Source organism: Cricetulus griseus, chromosome 6, assembly GCF_003668045.3.
Source record: "Cricetulus griseus strain 17A/GY chromosome 6, alternate assembly CriGri-PICRH-1.0, whole genome shotgun sequence".
Classification (NCBI taxonomy): domain Eukaryota; kingdom Metazoa; phylum Chordata; class Mammalia; order Rodentia; family Cricetidae; genus Cricetulus; species Cricetulus griseus.
Genome location: NC_048599.1, coordinates 132037574 through 132054328, shown reverse-complemented (window position 1 = coordinate 132054328; position 16755 = coordinate 132037574). Strand labels below are relative to the sequence as shown.

The 16755-nt window shown below is 38.2% G+C and overlaps 1 long non-coding RNA gene across 2 annotated transcripts in view; it reads left to right on the top strand.

Moving 5' to 3' along the window:
- Positions 1–8832, top strand: part of LOC103162921 — a 30732-nt gene extending 21900 nt beyond the window's left edge. For both annotated transcript variants that reach the window (XR_003486689.2, XR_004770485.1), the window contains one exon: positions 8551–8832. This is a non-coding gene — a long non-coding RNA (uncharacterized LOC103162921). The remainder of the gene's footprint in view (positions 1–8550) is intronic.
- The last annotated feature ends 7923 nt before the right edge of the window (positions 8833–16755 follow it).

Below are 16755 nucleotides of genomic sequence, written 5' to 3'. Positions count from 1 at the left end.
GGGCTTAACAAGAAGCCTGGCACTAGGTAAACCTCCAGTAATCAGCATGGATGTCCCCAACTAAGAATCTAAGCAATAGTGGAGAGGCTACCTTAAATGCCCTTCCTCTATAATGAAATTGATGACTCCTTAAATGCCATCCTAGAGCCTTCATCCAGTAGCTGATGGAAGCAGAGGCAGATTCACAGTTATGCACAGACCCAAACTCCTGGTATCTAGTTGTAGAGAGGGAGGAGGGATGAGCAAAGGTGTCAAGATTATGCTTAGGAAAACAAACAGAAACAGCTAATCTGAGCAAGTGGGAGCTCTTGGCCCCCAATCTGACAGCTGGGGAACCAGCATAAGACCAAAACATGACCCCAGAATTTGGGTGTCAGTTGGAGGGCTTGGGCAGTCTATGGGGTCCTCTGGCAATGGAACCAGCATTTATCCCTAGTTCAAGAATGAGCTTTGGGATCCCATTACCTATGGAGGGACACTCTCTCAGCCTAGATACACAGGGGAGGGCCTATTTCCTGTCCCAAATCATGTGACAGACTGATGATTCCCCATGGGAGGCCTCACCCTCACCGGGAAATGAATGGACAGTGGGAGGGGGATGGTGGCGGGGATTGGGAGAATGGGAGGGAAAAGGAACTGGGATTGGTATGTAAAATAAGACTTTTTAATTCAGGCAAAAATTAATTTGAAAAGCAAATAAACAAACAAACCAAGTCACAGTTGTCAGAAATGGAGCTTCTGGGCTTGGTATTTGCTCTGCTAGTTTTCAGTTTGGTTTTGGTTTGATCATTATTTTCTATACTCCTATTTTCATCACTTGGAATGGAGATATGTGTTATGTTCCCATGGCATGTTAGAAGTAGGTCACTTGGATTTCATTTTATATGTACTTACAGTTAAGAGATTGTCTTGAGTTTCAGATGAGCCTTAGACTTCTTTTTTGTAAATGGTCAAATCTGTTAAAGACTACTGAGGACTTTTGAAGTTTCTTAGGATGCATCTTATTTTATAAGATAGTCACTTAATTACAGAAACAAAGCATATGCTTAACAGAGTTGTTTTTTTTTGGAGTGTTAACATGACAAGAGGTGAAGCTTCAAAGATAATTATTTACTGTTGACAGGATCTAGTCACCTAGAAGACATGCCTCTGGGCATACCTTGAAGACTTGCTTAGATAATGTGAGTTTCTGCACAAGTCTGGGAGATGTTATCTTGATTAGCTTAGTGGAGGTTAGAAGACCTACCCTAAATAGGGCAGTACCATTGCCTGAACAGGGAGGAAGGTATTTGAACATGCACATTTATCAGCACCTTCTTCTTGAAGGGAGATGAAATATGCCAGCTGCCTCACACCTTGCCTTCCCTGCCACAATGGACAGTACCCTACAGCTGGAAGCCAAAATAAATCCTTGACCCTTAAGTTTCTATAGCCATGGTGTTTAGCCACAGCAACAGGGACATTAACTCATTCTCAAAATCTTTAAAAATCTATAACCAATGCTTTGGCTCAGCAAATTATAATTCCTTTTAAGTAATTATAGGTCAATTCTTGTCAGGATGACATCATGCAATTTTAAATTCCAATTTTAAAACATTCTTTGGAGAATTATTTTTTTCCAGATCTTTCTATGAACACTAAATTCCTAAGTTTATGGAATCACTGATTTTCTCAAGGGGCTAGAATACTGAGTAAGATGGTGACATTGGATTATGGAAGCTTGTTATAAAATTGTTCAGTTGTTGTTCACTCAGCACATTTTTTCCTTTTCCTTCAATTAATAAAACAGGGAATGTGGAATTAGTTCAAAATTGTCACTCAGATGATGTCCTCTCCATCACCTTGCTGATTGGAGACTGGGTCATGAAGGATGCTGAAGCATGGAGATTTTATGTACTTTCCACTAGAGACAACTATGAAATGAAAATTCAAGGTCATAGCTAAATCCCTGCTCTTAAGTGGTGTTCTGTGTGACTCCTGAGGATACAGTTGAATCTCAGCATCCTGATTGAACTCCTTGCTCTTTAGAAATAGCATGCTTTGTGTGTTAGAAACACAATACGGAATCATAGGGGATTTGGCCTCACATTGTGAGTTGAGTTGAGTGACAGTTTCTTTCAATTCATACTTTTGAATAATATTGAAACAGCCAATTATTTTCCAATGTAGAGGAAATATAAGCATCATAATTTAATAAATTAATACTTTAGTAGCTCACCAAGGCTGGGACTCTGGTGGCTATAAATTGTAAGCATGTCTTTCAAGTCATCAACTTTTACATGAAAGAGGATTCCCTGAACAGGTCAGCCCAGGGCTCCCTCTGTGACCTTCACTTAGGTATTCTCCATCTAAGTGACACATTAAACAAAAAGACATAATGTGGACGCTGAGCAAAATCAGAACAGAGGACCATTCAGCTCCTTGCCTTTGAGGCTACAAAACATAATTATTTTCTAAGAATAATCAACTTGACTTGCTGCAAAGATGTGAACATTCTAGCCTCCATCTGCTCAGTTTTTAAATACAATGGGATAGCACCCTTCTAATTCCATTGTGCATACCTTCTAGTATTGCTTTTTACTCACTTGCCCTTTTCTGTTTTATGCAATGCATTTTAAATGGGCTGTGCAGTATGCATCCTTATTCGCATATAATTACTCTTTGTCTCCTAACATTTCCTTCCAGCTTGAAGGTCATAGGTTTTCATTTTTATCCCTTCATCCTTCATTCTTTCCAAAGAACTCATAGCTCTCCTGAGCATCCAGTGCTCAGTCATACATTCATTTGCAACAAATAGACCTCTGGTTTTGAATGTTCATATTTTATTCCTTGGCATATACAATTCCTGGAGTGACATGCAGATCAGCCATCAGCTCTATTGGGAAATCTCTTTGCATCCTGCAAACAAGATTAGATATTACTCATTGTATTCTTCCTCAGCAGTGTTTACTTCTCACCATTATACCACATAAGCTACATAAAGATAGAACATTCTATGTTCCCAGCTCAGATAAATGTCTGGAATATTGTTAGTGCTTAATAAAAGTTTAACATAGTTAATGAAGCAGCTAAAGGGAAACTTTCACTTTTTTACTGGCACATTTTAAAACTTCATTTTGTCCATATATAAATTATTATATGTTACAACTTTTTTTTATATCATATCAGGAAGGGATACATGACAGAAGTATAAAGATAATAATTACCCCAAAAGCTTACTAATATTAACATTAATTAACTCTTTTTAAAATGTTGAAAACTAATATTTCTCTTCTATTGAGGAAAGTTTACATGGGTGAGGAACTTGATTTATCTGATTTAGTTTCCACATGTATCACTTCTTTTCTTATTTTCCATATAAGGATCAAATACAGAGCCTCAGAAATACTGGGCAAGGGTTTCATCTAAGCACTACAAAAGTCTTCTATTTAAGGAATTTTGTATATTTGGAAAATACTCATAATGATATATTCTTTACCCAGGGACCAAAGGTTCACACCAAAGTCATTATTAATTCTACCGTACAGATATGAGATAACACATATAATGTACATTTCACTGGAGTAGCTGTGACACATTTCTCATTTGTATATATTAAATCATAAATAGAGACAATTCAACAATAATGGAAGTAAATGATACATCCAGATTCTTATATAAGGTAAAAACTGGATCAAAACATAGAAATATGCTTTTATTACTAATTTGAAAATACTATTTTAAGAGAAAGGTAGAATCTGAAATGTTTGGCGCATAAAGATCTTGTTTGGGTCTGAGGTTGTAGTTTATTTGATACAGCAACAGGCTAATCTCCAGGATTGAAGAAAGGAGCTAGAGAAGACCATTCCTAATAACCCAGCCTGGAATATCTGGAGATCTAAGGTAGTGAGGTGGAAGCAAAAAATTAAACAAAGACATATATATATAGACAAGTAAATCACCTTATGTTAAAATGTTTTAATGAGTTTATCTATTTTATAAATAAATTTTTATAAAATTAATTTAATGGATATAAATTATTTCCCTCTAAGTGTGTTGCAAGTATGTGTGGGCACCCCATGTGTGCCTGATTCCTAAGGAGGTCAGACAAGGGCATTAGATTCCTTTGATCTGGAAAGGTTAATGGTTGTGAACCACCATGTGGGGTGCTGAACTTGAACCCTGGTCATCTGCTTTCACTTAACTGAGCCATCTCTATAGCTCTGCCTTTTATTTTAGATCATTTAAAAACAATTATTATATTGATACCTCTTTTTTAATGACTAATTTTATTTAAATAATTAGTCTTCAAGATTTGTCTGCTTGGAGAGAGATTATGAATTTAGTATAGCATCAATGTTAACAGAAGATGTAAATTTATCAAAAAGAATTCCTGTTGATGAACACTAAAGAATGCTTAATTATCCTTTAAATTATGAATTACAGTGTAAGGTATTTAGCCACTATTTCACAGCACTGAGATAATTCACTAGCCAGTTGTCGCAAAAAGTCAACATATTCAAATAGATTGGTGTAATTTGAATGCCAGATAGGCAATATGTTTCAAAAATAGAATATGCTTTCTGCAAAGCCTAAAGATCAAAGATAACCCATAGGCCCAAAATGGTAGGAAAAGAGAGCCTAATTTATTTCTAAATCTTGCACCATGATGCCTCACATAGACTGTTAGCTTAGTAACTACACCTGATAAATACATATTCCAAGGTCAGATATAGGTATTACCAATGCATATTCCTGGATTGATTGACTCATAACAACTGAAGTTATATGGAGAGGTTGGATTACTACAAGTCCAGGGTCTAGTTGCTTTATGTTCATCTAACTTTGGTCCCCAAAATAGCTCATTATCCCTTGCATACTTCTTTTGTTAGCACTACCATCCTATGACTAGCAGAGGAAAACATTTTGGAAGCTCTTAACTTAACAGAGCACTATCTTCTGTATTCCTGAATTCTAAGAATGTCATCAGATGGCATCTGAGTTTTATAGGAGAGCTTCCTGCATCTTGATGCATATGCTTTTCTGGTGTTTCCACCAATGTATTTAAAATATGTATTTATGCCTTCTTTGTTTTGTTACTGTAAAAATTTTATGAAACTGCTTCCATTTGGGAACATAGAATGTATGGGTATATAAATCTATAATCCAGGGCCATGGGCACTCAAATGTAGCTCTAGAATAAATTTCCTCTTATTCCATTTAAGGTGAGAGCTGCATTTTTCATATAAGCAGCATAAAAGCATATTTTAAATTAAATAGTATTTATGCAATTTTGACTCTAAAATAAGTATGTATACTTCTATAAATAAATGGATATGCATATGTTTCTATGTATGTCCATGCACAAAGTGACTATATCCTAGCAGACTTTCAATTGTATACAATCATAAATTTCATGTATTCATCATTTTCCAGTATATACAATATTACCACCTTTTGAAGACTAAGTATTAGTTAAATCTGTGAAATAATACAAAAATCCATTAACATGAAAATCTTATGGACCAATTGACATTTTTCAAAAAGGATGATTTATTGAAAAAGTAGTCATTCTTTCTAGGGATTGTGTACATGTGTTTTTATGTGCATACACATTCTTGGTCATGAATTAGTATGGAGGTCAGACATCATTTTTGAATGTCTTCCTCAGCCATTCTCCACTTTATGTTTTTGTTTTGGGGTCTTTTATTGAACTTCAAGATCATTGATTAAGTTAGACTCTTTAGCCAGGAAAAGCTATGAAACCTGGGGTTTCTTCCTCCCCAGTGCTGAGACTACAGCTATACATCACTGTATTTCAAGATTTTCTAGGTTGCTGGGCCTTGTATGGAAAGGTCCTTGTGTGGCAGCAAACATCCTGCAGGCTAAGCCATTTCCCAGGCACTTTCTAAGGATTATTGTTTTATTGCTTGGACTAAAGTTGTTGTGGAAATCCACAAGGGTCAAATGTCAGAGCCTTTTTATCTAATTCAATTGCTAAAAAATAATTTCTAAGAAGAAACACTTAACTTGAGACAGGCTGTAGGCAATCTTACCACTTTCTCATAACTGAGCACCAAATACAGAAAACCTTTCTGAATCTGAAGTAGTCTGTCCACACATTCCCAGATCTTTATGCCAGGTTCCATTTCTTTCTTCATAAAAGTCTTTTATTTGTGTGTGTCTGCTTGCTTTGTTGATCAGTTAACCATAGGTTTGTAAACATAATCTTCTCTGTAGACCAGGCTGGCCACAAATACACCAGTAGCTCTACCTCCCCTGTTTGTGATTATATATCTATGTTACCATGACTATTAATCTGCAAGTTTTTGAATAGTACATGTCACTTCAGCAGACAATAGTGATTTTCCACCCCTATCTCCTGTGGTAGAAGCCAATATGGCTCTCTTCTCTAAAATTATTTCCCCATATATTATATTCCATAATTTTATTAAAATTTTAGTTAAAAATGGATTGATGCAAGAGTAAACATTAAAAAAAAACTCTAAGGTCTTCACCAGATTATTAGTTTCTTCCCTTTCCTCTCTCTTGTCTCCTTCCTTGCTACCCCACCTCCCATTCTTTCTAGTAGGCTTAAACTAAATCTTAACAGATTGAAGTTAATGTTTGAATTATTAAGAATGCTAACTTAGCCCTAGCCTCAAGTAGTCACTGACCTAATTTTAAACCTACTCTTATCCCTATTTCTAACTGTAGCACTTATCCTAACCACAACCTCAGCCTTTATCCTAACTCTAATCCCAGTCTGAATGCTAGCCCAATTCTAATCCTAACATTAGCTCTAAAATGCCCTGATCTATATATGAAAATTTTCCTAAAACTAAGCCTATTAAAAAGCAATGACTGACAAAACAACAAACCAAGATATTTTTTTCCATTCTGATATATGGGGAGGGAATATTTGGGCTCCTTGTTTATTTTTTTAGATTAATTCTGTTTTAGAAAAATTGAAATATATATGACACTTAAACAAGGAAGTAAAAAGACTGCTAAAATTACAATAGTAAATCATTATAAAAGAATAAATGCTACAATTTACCTTGTTTTATTTTGAAAGAGTTTCTTGGTAATAAACCTCTCCAGAATGTTTTAAAAAATACTTTATCATAAGACTTAAGTTCTATGGATAATAAAGCAAAACATAAAAGGGCAGCTATCCATTTTCAATGTTCTGTTTAGTCTTGTAGTAAATGCATTCGCATTCTTGACAAGAGACTGAAGATGATGGAGCATATATTATTAAGGCTGAATCCTAGTATTGTTAAGTGAGAATCAGTGTAATTAAAAATTAATGCTATTATTTCAAAGAAATAAATGTACATATAAGAGAACATTTTTATGTATTTCTGGATAAATACACTCATTACATGTATAGTAGGCCCAGAGCTACCTAGAAATAGGATCAGAAAAAAAGTGAAAACTTACAAAAGACTTGTGTGGCATTTTGTGCATACACTGTGCTTGGGAGGTAATTATTTCTTGTCAGAAGGTTTCATTTCTGAAGGATTTCAAGTCCTCAGATATTTAATCTCCTTAGGTTTGAAAGAGCCCTAACCATTTTATGAAATGAAACTATATGGATTACATAGTTACATTTTTGTAGTGACATGGAAAGTGGAAGAATTTTCCTCAGTGATTTATAGAGTGTTGGTATAATTTTTAACAGAATAAGAGCATATTGTGACTGGATAATGTCATCTGTACTGCATCCACATGCATTGCCTCCTTGTGCAACTAATGTTAGAATTGTAAAGAATCCTTCTTCCAAATGACCAACCAAAATGTTGACATAATCAATTATCCAAAGAAGGTCAAATTCAAGATTACATTTTTATAGATGTTGTGGCCTCATCTTTGCTACTTCCTTCTAGCATTCTTGGTGCCTGAATATAGATCTCAAACTTTAATACATGCCTTTTATTGCTCCTACACTTTAGACAGGGAAATAATGCTACTACTTTGAAATACTGTGTAGGAAGAGATGAAATTTTTAAAATATAATGTGGTTATTTTACCAGTGCTTATTGTTAAATATCTTACAAGCAAATTCTTATAACTATGCCCATATAAAAATCCATTTTCCATCTATTGGAACCAAATTATGGAGATTAAAATATCTGTGTTATAGAAAATCATTAATAATAGATATATTTTCATTATTTTGACTAGAAAAGAATTGATTTATCCAGGAAACATTCAGAAAACAATTCACTAAACACAAAAGCATTCCCAAGATCAGAACATAATGTTCCAATCTTTAAGCTTTACTTATTATTAATTTTCATAATGACTACAAATATCCCACCAAATGTACTTTGAATCACTCATTGGAAGAAAGAGCCAAATTCATTTCTGAGTCATGGCTTAGGCTTTGTGTGTAATTATTTAAATGAGAGTACATGCTCTGAAAGCAACAAACGTTTTTTTTTTGTTGTTGTTGTTTTTTTTTTTTTTTTTTTAAGAAAGCAGAGTTAGGAGACAGAATTCAGAAGTTCTCAACACAGCAATACAAAGTGTACTTTACCATTTTTTCTTATTTTGTGTCTATAGCAGAAGGGTCCCTAGATGCTTCATTGGGCTGGTGCTTGGAAATCTTTCAAGAGGCATGTTTTTAACAACAATGAGCAAGGAGGAAGCACTCTGAATTTGGGGAGAGAGACTTCATTCATACAGAGCCATTGTTTTGACAAATATCCATGTTTGCATCTTTAAGACAAACCCCATACATGATACAAATCTAATGTTCACTTATATGTTTTGTCCACATCTTGATGTACAATTAGTTACACACAGTTCTAAATTCATCTTCTCAATAAAAAGCATTTTTACACACTCAGTCTTGAATTGCATATATTTTAGCCTTGATCCTACTATTCAACAGATCTTAACAAAATGAGTGAAGCTTTGTAAACAGATTGTAATGATATGTTATAGAGAGGTAATTGGGAGAACCATTTTTGACATAAACAGCAAGTGAAAATTTACCTGTAATACTTGTTGTGTCTAAGTCCAACGATCTAAAAGGCAGTCTCTATATGTGAACATTCTAAAGAGATGTAGATAGTAAGCTCCTCTGAGAAAATTAGAAATTTGCTGACTGGTACCTTTTTCTATGTTACTGCCTCTCCACTTTTATTGTATTATATTTCTCTTCATGTCTGTGCTTACATGTATATATCCGTGGATTTATATTTATGCCATAAAATTACCTGGAGCTGGAGTTACAGGCAGTTATGAGCTCCCTAACATATATTCTGGAAACAGAACACACATCCTTTCCAAGAGTATCAAGCACTCTTATCCATTAATTTGTCTATGCAACACCACACCTTCAGTTTTTAAAAACCTCCTCTATTCCATGCATCTCACTAACCCTAACATGAGGAACATATCTTGTTTATATCCTAACTTCAGTGACCTAATGTGGAGATGTTTGCTCCTGTTGTTCCATTCCTGGGCCAATCTTGTAATCTCTCTATGTAGAAATCAATGTCATTACAATCTGTTTACAAAGCTTCACTCATTTTGTTAAGATCTTTTCATGTATGTTTCCCTTCTTTCAATCCCTCCCAAGGGGCTCCAGTACTTCCCTGTGACTGATCATGGAGGAGTGAATATATAGCAGCAGAAGAAATGGTGGCTCCTCAGGACTGTCACTAGCCTTGTGTGTTGCTGCCTACCAGATGGTAGAGAGACAGGTTGTGAAAACCTGGGGAAGGGGACTGGTGTTCAAACACAAGTACAGATAATATGACATTTGGAACAATTCCCCATAGGTACAGGCATCCACAGTCTGACCTAGCCCTGACTTAGCCCTCTATCAACTGGAGTGAGAGCAATAAGATGTGTGGGTGTGGAAGGTTTCTTCTTTTACCCAGAACTGGCCTGATGCTCCTTAACTTCACAAGCTCTTAGGCTTCTTAGTCTCATGTTTCATTCCTTGCAACCCATCTCCAATTTCTAGAGTGTCCCAGTTCCACTTATATTTTACTTTCTCTCATGTCTTTGTAGAGTGATAGCCTGATATTTAAAAACACTTTGAAATTGCAAGAAAGTTAATAATATAATAGGACAGAAGTAGTATTAAAGAAAATGCTTCCCACAAACACATTGATTGAAATATAAAATTGTAGGAGCATTTCTACGAATATTTTGTGTAAGACAAAGATTGAATAAACAGGCTTGTAGGCTGTCACTCTACTGTGATAATAAATTCTCATTCTGCTTTGCTCAAAAGAACACTTTTATGTGAAATAGTTTTTTTTTTATGCTAGCTTCAATGTCTGGGTGTGTGTTTGTTAACATGTTTTTCAAGAAACTGTGATAATTACATATTTGAACTTTATACTGAGAAACTGGCAATAAAATCTCTCTCTCTCTCTCTGGGCTACATCTACAGTTGAAAGAACAGGAGGGTAAGACTTCTTTTTGAATCTTTATGACTATACAAATTTGAGTATTTCAATTGCATTGTTTTGTAACAAACTTACCCTGGCAATGCACTCCTTCATCAAAGCCGTTAGGGCAGTCTAACACCCCATTGCACAGTTGTGACAAATGGACACATGCACTGACTCCATGACAAGCAACATGATTCAAGGCGCACTTCATCTCCACCTCCTCAGGACCTGTAGGTGAGAGGAATGAGAAATTAGTAGGTTTAATTAGGAAACACAACTGCACACAATACTACTAGAGCACAACTATGACTTCAAGAAAATTCAGAATGCCTATGTGAACAGAAACTTGTTTTAAAAAATTTTATAGTACATGAAATGGTATACATTTTTTTCAAATAATTCATTGAAACACAAATATGCTCCTGATCCATTAAAACAGCACAAACTGCAAGCCCGAAGATTTATATTCTATATCTCTTAGTCCTGAATAAATTTGATAAAGATATCAAACTTCTTCAGTCTTAACTTCCTTAACTGTGAAAGGGGGTTAATGACATTTTCCCTAAAATGTCATTTTAGTTTTAATGTGAGTACCAAGTGAGGGCTGTTATCAAAGCGAAATAAAGGGGGAATAATAGAGGAGATCAAGATAAGAGATACCATAATAGAGGGAGATATTATAGGTTTAAAGATAAATCAGGAACTAGGGAAATGTCTGGAGATCTACAAAGATGACACAAACTAACAATCTAATCAACAGAGGAGAGGCTACCTTAAATGCCCTCCACTGATAATGATATTGGTGACTAACTTATGTGGCATCCTAAGTCTTCATCCAGCAGCTGGTGGAAGTAGAAGCAGATACCCACAGCTAAAACCTGAACTGAACTGGAATCCAGTTGAAGAGAAGGAGTGATGAGCAAAGGGGTCCAGACCAGGAGGGTGAAACCCACAGAAACAGCTGACATGACCAAGGGGGAGCTCTTGGTTCCCAGACTGATAGCTGGGAAATCAGCCTGGGACTGATCCAGACCCTCTGAATGTGGGTGTCAGTGAGGAGACCTCAGAAATATATGGGGCCTCTTGTAGTAGTTCAGTACTTATCCCTAGCATAGGAATGGACTTTGGGAGCCCATTCCACATAGAGGGAAACTCCCTGAGCCTTGACACTTGGGGGTGGGCCTAGACCCTATCTCAAATTATATGACAGACTCTGAAGACCCCCTATGGAAGGCCTCACCCTATCTGGGGAGCAGAAAGGGTATGGGATAGATAGAGTGTTAGTTGTGGGGGGCAGGGGAGGAGGGAAAAGAAAGGGAACTGGGATATACATTTAAAACAATCTTTCTAATTCAAATAAAAAATGGAGAAAAAACAGAACACAAAGTACTAATAAAATGACTAGTAATGATAAAAAAGAATGTTCTAACAATGAGAGCTGTCCTATATAAATTCCTTCTTTTCTGTTGTAAATTCCTAAAGGAGGAAGACTGACACTGCCATAGTTTACTTTCACCACATAGATGAGACAAAGTGATAATGAAGAAATAACCAGGGTCATGTGAAAGTATGAAAAGTGCAGAAGAGGGTTCTTTTATAGAATATGAAAAATATATGCCACAAACAACATAAAATACCTTGGAGTAACACTAACCAAAAAAGTGAAAGACCTGTACCATAAGAATTTTGAGTCTCTATAGAAAGAAATTAAAGAAGATACCCGAAAATGGAAAGATCTCCTATGCTCTTGGATAGGCAGGATCAACATAGTAAAAATGGCAATCTTACCAAAAGCAATCTACAGATTCAATGCAATCCCCATCAAAATCCCAACACAATTCTTCATTGACCTTGAAAAAACAATTCTCAACTTTATATGGTGAAACAAAAGACCCGGGATAGCCAAAACAACCCTGTACAATAGAGGAACTTCTGGAGGCATCACCATCCCTAACTTTAAGCTCTATTACAGAGCTATAGTCCTGAAAACAGTTTGGTATTAGCACAAAAATAGACAGGTAGAACAATAGAATAGAATTGAAAACCCTGATATTAACCCACACACCCATGAACACCTGATATTTGAGAAACAATCCAAATATATACGCTGGAAAAAAGAGAACATCTTCAACAAATGGTGCTGGTATAACTGGATGCAAACATGTAGAAGACTACAGATAGACCCAAGTCTTTCACCCTGCACAAAACTTAAGTCAAAATGGATCAAAGACCTCAACATAAACCCAGCCACACTGAACCTACTAGAAGATAAAGTGGGAAATACCCTTGAATTAATCGGTACAGGAGACTGCTTCCTGAACAGAACACCAGTAGCACAGACACTGAGATCAACAATTAATAAATGGGACCTCCTGAGAGGTCCCACAGAAACTGAGGAGGTTTTCCTACAGAAACTGAGAAGCTTCTGTAAGGCAGAGGACATAGTCAGCAAGACAAAACGACAGCCCACAGACTGGGAAAAGATATTCATCAACCCCACATCTGACAGAGGGCTGATCTCCAAAATATACAAAGAACTCATGAAGCTATTCTCGAAAACACCAAACAATCCAATTAAAAAATGGGTTACAGAACTAAATAGACAATTCTCAATAGAGGAACCTAAAATGGCTGAAAGACACATGAGAAAGTGTTCAACATCCTTAGTCATCAGGGAAATGCAAATCAAAACAACTCTGAGATACCATCTTATTCCTGTCAGAATGGCAAAAATCAAAACTACCAATGACAGTTTATGCTGGAGAGGATGTGGAGAAAGAGGAACATTCCTCCGCTGCTGGTGGGAGTGCCAACTTGTACAGCCATTTTGGAAATCAGTATGGCAACTCCTCAAGAAAACGGGAATGAGTCTAACACAAGATCCAGCAATTCCACTCCTAGGCATATACCCAAAAGAATCACTGTGGGGAGCCACAGCTCCAAGATGGCACCTGGCTGGATGCCAGGGAGACCGAGCTTAGCTGTAAACAAGCCTTATTTGGAAGTGCTTAGTGGATCTGGTGTGCCTCCTCCAGCTGTGACCTATCCAGGTTCGCCAGGTGGCGTGAGCTAATTGGGTAATGAGCTTGCTTTTAAGGTCTTGTGTGTGGGGGGGGCGGGGGCTGGGAGAAGGAGAAGCTGATGTACAAGGTTCCTGAATAAACTGTTTGAAGAAGGGTCGTGGTCGTGTTTCTCTTGCTGGCCGAAATAGATGCAACAAGTGGTGGCCCTTACAGGGAACCTCTCTCTGTGGGTGAACGGCTCAGAACTTCCTGCAGTCAGGGACGTCAACTGGTAAGTCCCAGGTAAGTTGGGACCAAGTTAAGGACCTCGGTAAAGAGTCCATAAGGTCTCCGGTAAGGAGCGATAAAGTTCCAGGAAAGGACAAAGTAGAAGTAAACAAAAGTGAAAGTAAGGGGAATTTGACATCGAAACCCATTTATCTTGCTGTTCAAGAGCTGTCGCCAGTCTTAAGGGCTGAAGCTAGAAAAGGGGCAGGAGGTGTAAGAACATCTGAAGGAGGAGGGCTCAATGATATCGGAAAAGGACAGTTCTGAAGATAGTAGTTCAGATTCGGAAGAGGAACTAGAATTGCTAGTGAAGAAAATGGAGAGGGCATCTTTGTGGAAGAGCTCTGAGTCCTGTGAGGTGGAGCCTACTGCTTCAGGACCACCCCCTCCTGCATATAAAATAACTTCCTCTCCCGGCAGCTGGGGGGGGGAGGGGCAGTCCTTTTGCCCGGAGGTATGGAAGGAAGTGAGACATGAGTTGTGTTATCCTGTCTTTCAGAATAACTCGGGGCAGCGCTGTTATGAGCCCCTTGATTTCAAAACGATTAAAGCGCTTGCTGAGTCTGTCCTCACTTATGGGGTAACCGCAGCTTTTACAACAGCACAGGTTGAAGCTCTTAATCTCGCCATTGCATGACTCCAAGCGACTGGATGAGCTTGGTGAAAGCTTGTTTATACCCTGGACAATATTTAGATTGGAAAGCCTTTTTAATAGAATATGCCAATGAGCAGGCTGCTGTCAATCGTGTGGCAGGAAATGCAGCCTGGGATGTGGACATGCTCCTGGGGCAAGGCCGATTAGCTCAGCAACAGATGGGATATCCATTACAGGTCTTTGAGCAAATTAATAATAATAGCAACTCGAGCCTGGAAATCATTGCCCAATAAAGGAGAAGTGAGTGGTAATCTTACTAAGATCATTCAAGGCCCCATGGAACCATTTTCCAACTTTGTTGCCAGAATGGTTGAGGCAGCCAGAAGGGTATTTGGAGATCCTGACCTGGCCATGCCCTTGATAAAACAGCTTGTCTTTAAACAATGTACAAAGGAATGTAAGGCGGCAATCACCCCCTATAAAAACAAAGGATTAGAGGCCTGGATAAAGATATGCAGGGAGCTAGGTGGACCCTTGACCAATGCGGGGTTCGCAGCCTCAGTCACACAACATTAGCAAGCCCAAAAGGGAAGTAAAGGAGCGTGCTTCCTCTGTGGAAAGATGGGGCACCTTAAAAGGCAATGCCCTGAAAGTGGAAGCCGGCATGAGCCAGGAACTGGGAACCACCCAAAGCAACCTGGTCTCTGCCCAAAGTGTAAAAAGGGGAACCATTGGGCCAATGAGTGTAGATCAGTAAAAGATATCCACAGTCAGCCTCTGACACAGGGATATGGAGGAGCCCGTCTAAAAAATGGGCATAGGGGCCCCCGACCTCAGGGCCCTCAAATATATGGGGCCATGAAGGACCATCAAGAGGAGGGATGGCCAACCCTGAGGCCTTTAATTTAATATCAGATTCCAATTATGTTGTTAATTTGGTGAAAGATTTGGAAGTTGCCAGGAAGGTGAAGGTAAATAGCCCTATTCAGCCATATATAATACAGCTGCAGGAGTTGATATGGAGGTGTTTACAGCCCTTTTATATTCAACATATTAGGGCACATTCTGGATTAGCTACAGCTGTAGGAGGCACCACGGTTTAAATAATTTGTCAGCTGATGTAGCCACCACTTTGGATGTGCAGTCTTCCCCTTAATGCTCAGTTAAAAGGCGGTATTATGGTTTTAAACCAACACATTGACCTAGTTCAGGAACAGGTCGATGCCCTGTGGCAGTTGGCACAACTAGGATGTGAGTGGAAGATGACCGGATTGTGCGTGACCTCTGTAATTATTCATTAGCAGCTATTATGTAAACAGCTTTCTCAGTATCTTTTAGGTAATTGGTCTGGTGACTTCGACAAATTGATGCAGAACCTGAGGCTCTCTATTGTAAATGTGAATTCCACCCGGGTCGATGTGTCTGTTGGCAAAGGACTGTCTACATGGATCACTCAAGCCATGATTCATCTAAAAGAGTGGGCGGGAATGGGTGCCCTGGGAGGAATGCTTATCCTAGTTTGTTTCATAGCCTTATGGTGTATCTACAGGATGAGGGTCACACAGCAGAGAAGTTATGCCATGATTACACAAGCCTTCGAGGCCCTAGAGGCAGGGCAGTCACCTCAGGCTTGACTAACAGTACTAAAGAGCTAAACAGTCATCCCTCTCAGGCTTCAAGATGAAGTACTACACTTGAAGTCAGTGTTCCAAGGCTTCATGAAGGGCATGTCTGATTGCATATGGGTTGGTATCGTACTCCCATCTCTAAGAAAAGATACCAAACAGGTGTGGCACCAGCTCGGCTGATAACTGGGCATGGAATCATTACAAAGTCCCTTGATTTCAGGGATTAGTCCTCTATCCTTGCCTGTTGTGTTATTTTTAAATAAAAAAGGGGGAACTGTGGGGAGCCACAGCCCCAAGATGGCACCTGGCTGGATGCCAGGGAGACCGAGCTTAGCTATAAACAAGCCATATGTGGAAGCCCTTAGTGGATCTGGTGTGCCTCCTCCAGCTGTGACCTATCCAGGATCACCAGGTGGCATGAGCTAATTGGGTAATGAGCTTACTTTTAAGGGCTTGGGGAGAAGGGTGGGCTGGGAGAAGGAGAAGCTGATTTACAAGGTTTCTGAATAAACTGCTTGAAGAAGAGTCGTGGTCATGTTTCTCTTGCTGGTCGAAATAGACTCGACAAAGCACATTCATATAACTAGGACATATGTTCAACCATGTTCATAGCAGCATTATTTGTAATAGCCAGAAACTGGAAGCAGCCTACATGCCACTCAACCAAAGAATGGATAGAGAAATTGTAGTACATTTACACAACAGAGTACTACTCAGCAGAAAAAAAACAATGGAATCTTGAAATTTGCAGGAAAATGGATGGAACTCGAAGAAACCATTCTGAGCGAGATAACCCAATCACAAAAAGACAAACATGATATGTACTCACTCATATGTTGACC